Raw genomic sequence first — 7,155 nt, forward strand, 5'->3', positions numbered from 1 at the left:
ATGAAAATTTGCTAAATAAATAGGTAAATATGAATGTAGGTCCTTTGTTGCCAGATCTTCCCATCTTTCAAGGGAAGTAAATCTGGAAATCCAAGTTTTAATAATCATATTAATGGCAAACATTTGGGCAGTTTAGAAACACCTTAAATATTGACACAGTTTTTAAAAATATATATTTTTATTGATTTCAGAGAGGAAGGGAGAGAGAAATAGAAACATCAATGATGAGAGAGAATCATTGATCGGCTGCATCCTGCACGCCCCACACTGGGGATTGAACCTGCAACTAGGGCATGTGCCCTTGGCCAGAATCGAACCTGGGACCCCTCAGTCCGCATGCTGATGCTCTATCCACTGAGCCAAACCGACTAGGGCGACACCGCTTTTTGAAGTACATGCTGTTATCACCCCCATGTTACAGATGGGGAAACTGAGGCACAGAGCGTTCACGTAACTTGCTCTAAAGTTACATACTAGCGAGTGGTAGAATTGGAATATAGGGTGAGCGACTGTCCCAGTTTCAGCACTGGAAGTCTCGTGTCCCAGGAAATGCTTCCGTCTGAGAAACCAGCCTGGTGATCACCCTAGATTCAGACCTGATCTGCGTGGCTCCAGCTTCCTGCTCTTAACCACTGTACTCTGTTTTCTCTTGCGCGAATGCTTCTGCTATCTAAATATTCCCACTCTGGGCCGATTGGCGATTCCTGAAAGAATCTGATGTTGCATGGCATCGGACTTCTCACTTGTTCCAGGGATGTGCCTCGGGCATGACCCACCGTTAACTCCATTTCCAGCCCCTCTCTGGAAAACGGGGGGTGGTGCTGAACATGCCAAGCTTTTAATCTGGTGACGCGCCTCCAAGAGTCACCTCATTTGGACAAACGACACTCCAGGAAATTGCGAAGGATTTAGGAACCCTGTGTCAGGAGCCAGGATCAAAGACCAAATATAGAACAGAAGATGCTCCCAGTGACAACTCCATATGGTGCAGGTGGGTACTGGAAATATCAGCGGGAACACTTTGTAGAGTAGATGATTGTCTAACCACTGTGGTGTACCCCTGAAACCAATACAAAATAATGTTGAGTGTAAACTGTAATTGAAATGATTTTAAAATGAAAAAAAAAAAAAAAGAGATGCTCCTAGTGCTCTTACCACTTAGGAAATTACAAGGTCTTAGAAACATCCAGAGCCTTTTCTGCCCCTCTCCCCCCTCCCTTCCTAGCTCAGCATTCTTTACCTGTTCATAACCTTGCTGTGGGGGGACGGGGCCGGGGGGACCAGGACCAGGAGAGAAAGATAGCACAGATGGGGCTTGGGGAGGGTCCAGTTATTTACTTTTTCAAAAAAGACGGAAGCATTTGGCCCTGCTCCTGATGCCAAATTGAAATTAATGCTGGCTTCACTCCCAGGCTGGTTCCCATCCCATCCGGAGGGCAGAGTGTCTACAGCATTGAATCCAGGAAGGTCACTCGGTTGTCACCGCTTGTCACTGGGGAAGATGGGGAGGAGCTGTGACCATCAAGGCCCAAGAAGAAAACTGAATACAGCTCAGATGGGCCAGGGGACTTTAAAGAAAGGACTTCTCCCAAGAGGGTGGGCAGGGTTCTGGCATCAGAGGGGAGTTTGAGGCACCAAGAGATCGGCAACAGAGGGAAGCCATCACCATAAGAAAAGTAGGAAGAGGCAGGGGAAGGGACGGGTGTGACAGAAGCATAGTGAGGGCAGGAGCTGGGGTGAAGACCATCTGGACAGGAGGTATGCCGCTACCACCAGAGACGCCATGCCGAAGCAAGGAACTCAAATCCCTGCCCCTGGGCCCAGGTACCTCTCAGCTCATGGGCTCTGTGCACCGGACAGTCAACCAGCACCTCTGTCCCACATCTCCTTGGCCACCTGAGGTCTCAGACAGGCTCACTTTCTAGAAGATTCAATGTTCTTCCCCCAATTCTGGAACACAAACCAGGATTTTCCTAGCAAGGAAGACGTGAGGGAAGGGCTTTGTGTGTGGCCAACCTTTGAGCAGGGTTTATACAGCGGAAAAGTGGCTGCCCCAGCCCTGACTTCACACAGTTTCTTGCTCTCGTGCCCAACACCTACTAATCAGTCTTTTGTTTCCAGGAAATTTTGTGTCTAAATTCCATTTCCTGGGAAAGAAACTCTGATTGGTCTAAACGGGATGAGGTACTCTCTTCTTGTCCAATCAGCCAAAGCAGGAGGGTGGACTGGGTGACATGACCTGCCAGCATGGAGATTAGGCCACTCACCAGATTCCGGTCAAGGGCATGTACCCCGGTTACAGGCTTGATCCTCGACCCTGGTCGGGGCGCATGTGGGAGGCAACCAATCGATGTGTCTCTCATCACATTGATGTTTCTTTCTGTCTCTCCCCCTCCCTTCCACTGTCTCTGAAAATCAATGGAAAAATGTTCTCGGGTGATCATGAAAAAAAAAAAGCATTGTGGCCGAAACCGGTTTGGCTCAGTGGATAGCGCATCGGCCTGCGGACTGAAGGGGCCTAGGTTCGATTCTGGTCAAGGGCATGTACCCCGGTTACAGGCTTGAGCCTCGACCCTGGTCGGAGCGCATGTGGGAGGCAACCAATCGATGTGTCTCTCATCACATTGATGTTTCTTTCTGTCTCTCCCCCTCCCTTCCACTGGCTCTGAAAATCAATGGAAAAATGTTCTCGGGTGATCATGAAAAAAAAAAAGCATTGTGGAAGAAGTCAGAATCCTGTCAGACCGTCTGACCCTTATCTATGGATTAGTACTCTTCTTATCTTGAATGCCATAGGTGGGGTGAAATATTTCACAATCTTTTCAGGTTTTAAAGTTCTTAATTTGTGCCTCTCAGTCTGAAGAAATGAAGGCTCAGAGAGGTCAACTGACTTTTCTAAGCACACAGCAAATTAGTGGCGGAGGCAGGACTAGAGCCTGGTTATCTTAGCACCTTGTCCAGTGTTCTCTTTATTATATCACCATGCCCTCCCTGCTCGTGTCCCATTTTTTGAGAATTATCTTCACAGCCACCTGATCATGCTCCTGGCCCAGGTGATGGGACCAGCAGCGGACATCAAATCCAGACTGGGTGAATTGGATTCTCTTTCCTGGGAAGTTGAGATTAGGACACGGATTTTTAAAAACGGGGCTCAAATGGGAACTCATGAGAAGCAAGCTGATTGGAAGAGGGGAGAGCAGAGAAAATAGTCTTTAAAAATAAGAGGCCAGGTTGAAAGAGCAGGTTGTTCCAGAGAGAGAGAGAGAGAGAGAAAGAGAGAGAGAGAGAGAGCGAGCTGGAGAGAGGAGCTGCCTTCTGACAGCTTTCTGGTCCTTGGTTCTTGTTCCTCTGGAGGATCTGCCTCCCGCTTACATGCAATAATGTAATTATTTTTACATGCAATAATGTGTTCATATAATTTAACATGTTTTTGGCTGCAAGTAATAGAAACCGAAATCCAGACGGTCTTAAACATTAAGAACACGTATTTATTCCTTTAACAAGTACAAAGCCAAGGTGGACTTCAGGCATGGTATGATCAGAGTTCCAGCTACATCGTTCTGCAGTTCTCTCTGGACTCTTCCCTCCACAGTGTGTAGGCTTTGATCTCACACTGGCTTTCCCCATGATTACAAGAAGGCTGCTAGCAACAACAGGGGCCACATCCTTCCTTGTTCCCATCCATAGAGCTAGAAAAAGCATCCTCCCTCTAACCCCGGACTGTAAGTCCTTCCTTTTTATCTGACTAAGCCACTGTCAGTTATGTGCCTATTCCTGGACCAGCTGCAGTCTGTAGGAGAATGCTGTGCACAGATGGGTCCTAAGTCCAATTATTGGCAAGGGATGGCTGTGATTGGCTAAGAGTGGCCGAGGTCTATTGTATATGTGAAACTTCTCCTGGTCACATATGCTGAATGGGAGAGGGATGGTTACCTGAATTAAATTGGGATCTTCTAGGAAGGAGGAGGGGAGGGGGAACAGATACTGAGAAGCAAAACACACACACATACATCATTTTGAATAATATCGAGTGAGTTTATGATCCTTGTAGTTACAGAGTCCCTTGGACAATCAACTTGCTGGTCTGTGGCCAAATGCCTTTGCCCAGCCCCTCTGCAGCTTGATTCTAATTTCCTCCTCCATTCTGTAGACTGTGCTATCGCCAACATTTCTCACCGCTGGCTCATCATTTTGGCAAGCTGGCGTCTCACTCTGCTCTAAGCCCTGCTGATGGAGCTAAAGATCCCTTTAGCAGAATTGATTCTGGCATGTTCTAATTTTAAAAGCCTTGCACTTCTCTGCATGGGGGATGCTGAAGTCTGTGCCCATAAAGACAGAGAGAGTAAATTCTTCTGAAGAAAGCCTATTTTTAACAAGTCCTGAACCTAATTGAACTTAATCATCTGTCGGTTGTTGACACTTGAAATGTGTGAGTCACTGGGCTCTGGATGGAGTGGCCCATCAGACAGATGGTAGAGATCAGCTTCCGGAAGAACTGTTCAGGTTTGGAGCTGTGGCTTCACTCGGGGTTATGGTAAAGCATGGAGCTCTAGAGACAGACAGCTGTGGGTTCAAATATTGGCTCCCCCACTTACTGCAAAAGTCAGCCTGTTTCTGCAAGCCTCAGTTTCCTCATCTGTAAAATTGGGATGGTTACACTTGTTCCAAAACACTTGTGAACCTTGTGAAGGAAAGGCTCCTCGTGATTAACTGGGCACGAATTCATAACCTGAGTCTGCCAGCCATTGCTCACAGAGGCCTCCCACACATCCTGCAGTTCAGGGAAAAGCCAGAGACTGAGCTATCAGCCTTTTGCTGTGTTCCTGCCAGCTCATAAGGGAACTCCTGGCATCCTCTTTCCACCAATGGGCTGAGACCTGCTCCCTCCAATCGGAACTGCTCTGACCAATCAAGACAATGCTTTTTGGACCAGTCAGTCTGTGCAAATTTGGATTCCTCACTTGCGTAAAATGGACCAATCAGGAAACAGAATGGGAACTTTTTAAAAAATATATTTTTATTTATTTCAGAGAAGAGAGATGGAGAGAGAGAGAGAGAGAGAGAAACATCAATGATGAAAGAGAATCATTGATTGGCTGCCTCCTGCATGCCCTACACTGGGGACCAAGACCCAGGCATGTGCCCTTGACTGGAATCAAACCCAGGACCTTTCAGTCTGCAGGCCAATGCTCTATCCACTGAGCCAAACCCACTCCCTGGGAACTTTCACTGTAAAAAGCGGGTTCTCCCTTGTGTGGGGAGAGCATGCTTTTGATTTCCTCTTGAAGCTATGTTTCCCTGGGTTTGCAAACCTGAATAAAGATTCTCCTTTTTCCGCACTTTTGTTGACAACTCCATGTGAGTCATCAAGGCATGACATGGGGCAACTTCTAATCTTTATTTATTCTACTTGGCATTAATATGCATAAATTTCCTTGCAGAAATGTTAGCACATTGATTTGGGCACGTTGCTCAAACCTCATAGGTAGTAATACTGTCACACGAACATCCTTTTGGTTACAATAGGGCTGCCTATCAACATCGAGGGCAACGTGCTTTCTTGTGCACCATATTACATTCCCGAAACCAACAACTATGGTAAGTCCTAAGACACATTTGTTCCAAGAGTTTAGGCATAAGAGAATGGCAATCTTAGTATGACGGAACTACAGTTCACTCAAGGGGCTAGGAGGGAGGGTAGAAATCACATGAAATCAAAATTGCCATAGAAAACTAGTACCCCCCCCCACCCCCCCAAGTCATTTCCCTTCAGCAGTGTGGCTGGTTCTTGAGTTAGGCCCAGAGGACGTGGTCGTGGTCGGCTTGTATTTCAGGGGTATTTGCGTATAAAAACTGTTTATCTTTTAAACCAACAAACTCGGCTAGGCCCGTGAAAAATGCTCGGGTCCGACTGGGGTTCCCCGTGTCCTGCTCACAGGTGGTGGGAGTGGGTGCTCCTGAAGAAAACTGATGGGCGGACTCCCCTGCACGGGTGAAGTTCTCTTAAATTCTCTCTTGAGTTGGTGCATGTAAGGCAGGTAAGTTTGCCTGAGTGTGAGCGGGAGGCGGGGCGGTAAGGAGAGAGTGAGTGGAGAAGCCAGTGAGTGAGCCTGTCAGTGGCCGATTCAGGGAAGGAGAGCAGAGCATTGAGTCAATAAGTTCGTCTGGTTAAGGGGTCGCTGAGGAGTAAGTCGTCGCCACGACCCCCCAAAGCTTCCCAATCACCCGCTGTTCTGTGACCCCCACCTGTGGGCCCTGCGCCCTTCCAGTGCGTTCCAGAGGAGAACGCCCGCTTGTGCGGGTCACAATGGCTCCTGTTCCGGGGGCCGGAGACGCCCGGACCCGGGGCTGCGCGAGCGAGCGCAGCGGTAATTCCTCTGGGCGTTGCCCGCGCGCGCAGGACACACAGCTGCAGCGCTCTGCAGGCTCCCAGGTAGGTTTCCAGCCCGTGCGGCTGCACCTGCTGCTCCACAGCACCCCCTACTGGGTAAAAGCAACGGCGTGGTTGTCCACAGCCCACCCAGACTTTGGGTTGCCCTGACCTTGGAAATAACCAGGGCCCCCTTCACTGAAACATGAATGACAGTGTGTGAGATGACTCCAAGAAAGTCCCACAAACTTCCATTTCACCCCACAATGATCCCCCAGCTTTGATTTTAATTTGTGGGTGTTCCTGCATCCCTGCTTGGCTAATGCCCCAAGCTTCTGGTTAACATTCCACCAGGTTAGGCAGCCCTGGCTCTGTTTCTCCAGGCTCCTGTCTCAGAACTGGCATTTATAACCCACGTAGTGGCTTCTCCCAGGGGCCTGCAGAGATCTTCATGACCCAGGCTTTTCTTTTACTAGTAAAGGCAGATTGTTAAATTGTAGCAGCGGAGAGGAGCAGGCCTCCCCGTACCCCAGCTAATTAAACATTAGACAGTAAAGATGCTATCTATCTACCTAGGAGCAGAGTTCATTCATTCAAACAGCATTTGCTGGGAGTTTATCATGTGCTCCACACTGCAGACACTGTACTGGGCAGACTGAGGCCCACTGGCCTGGCTCTCCCTGGCCTGGACCTTTGGATTTCTCAGCACCTTCTATCACACACACTGCTCCCCAGAAGTGAGCAGCTTTGAAGTTCTTCCCAGGAATTGCAAACTCAAATTCCTG

The sequence above is a fragment of the Myotis davidii genome, unplaced genomic scaffold (assembly GCF_000327345.1).
Source record: "Myotis davidii unplaced genomic scaffold, ASM32734v1 scaffold223, whole genome shotgun sequence".
Lineage (NCBI taxonomy): Eukaryota > Metazoa > Chordata > Mammalia > Chiroptera > Vespertilionidae > Myotis > Myotis davidii.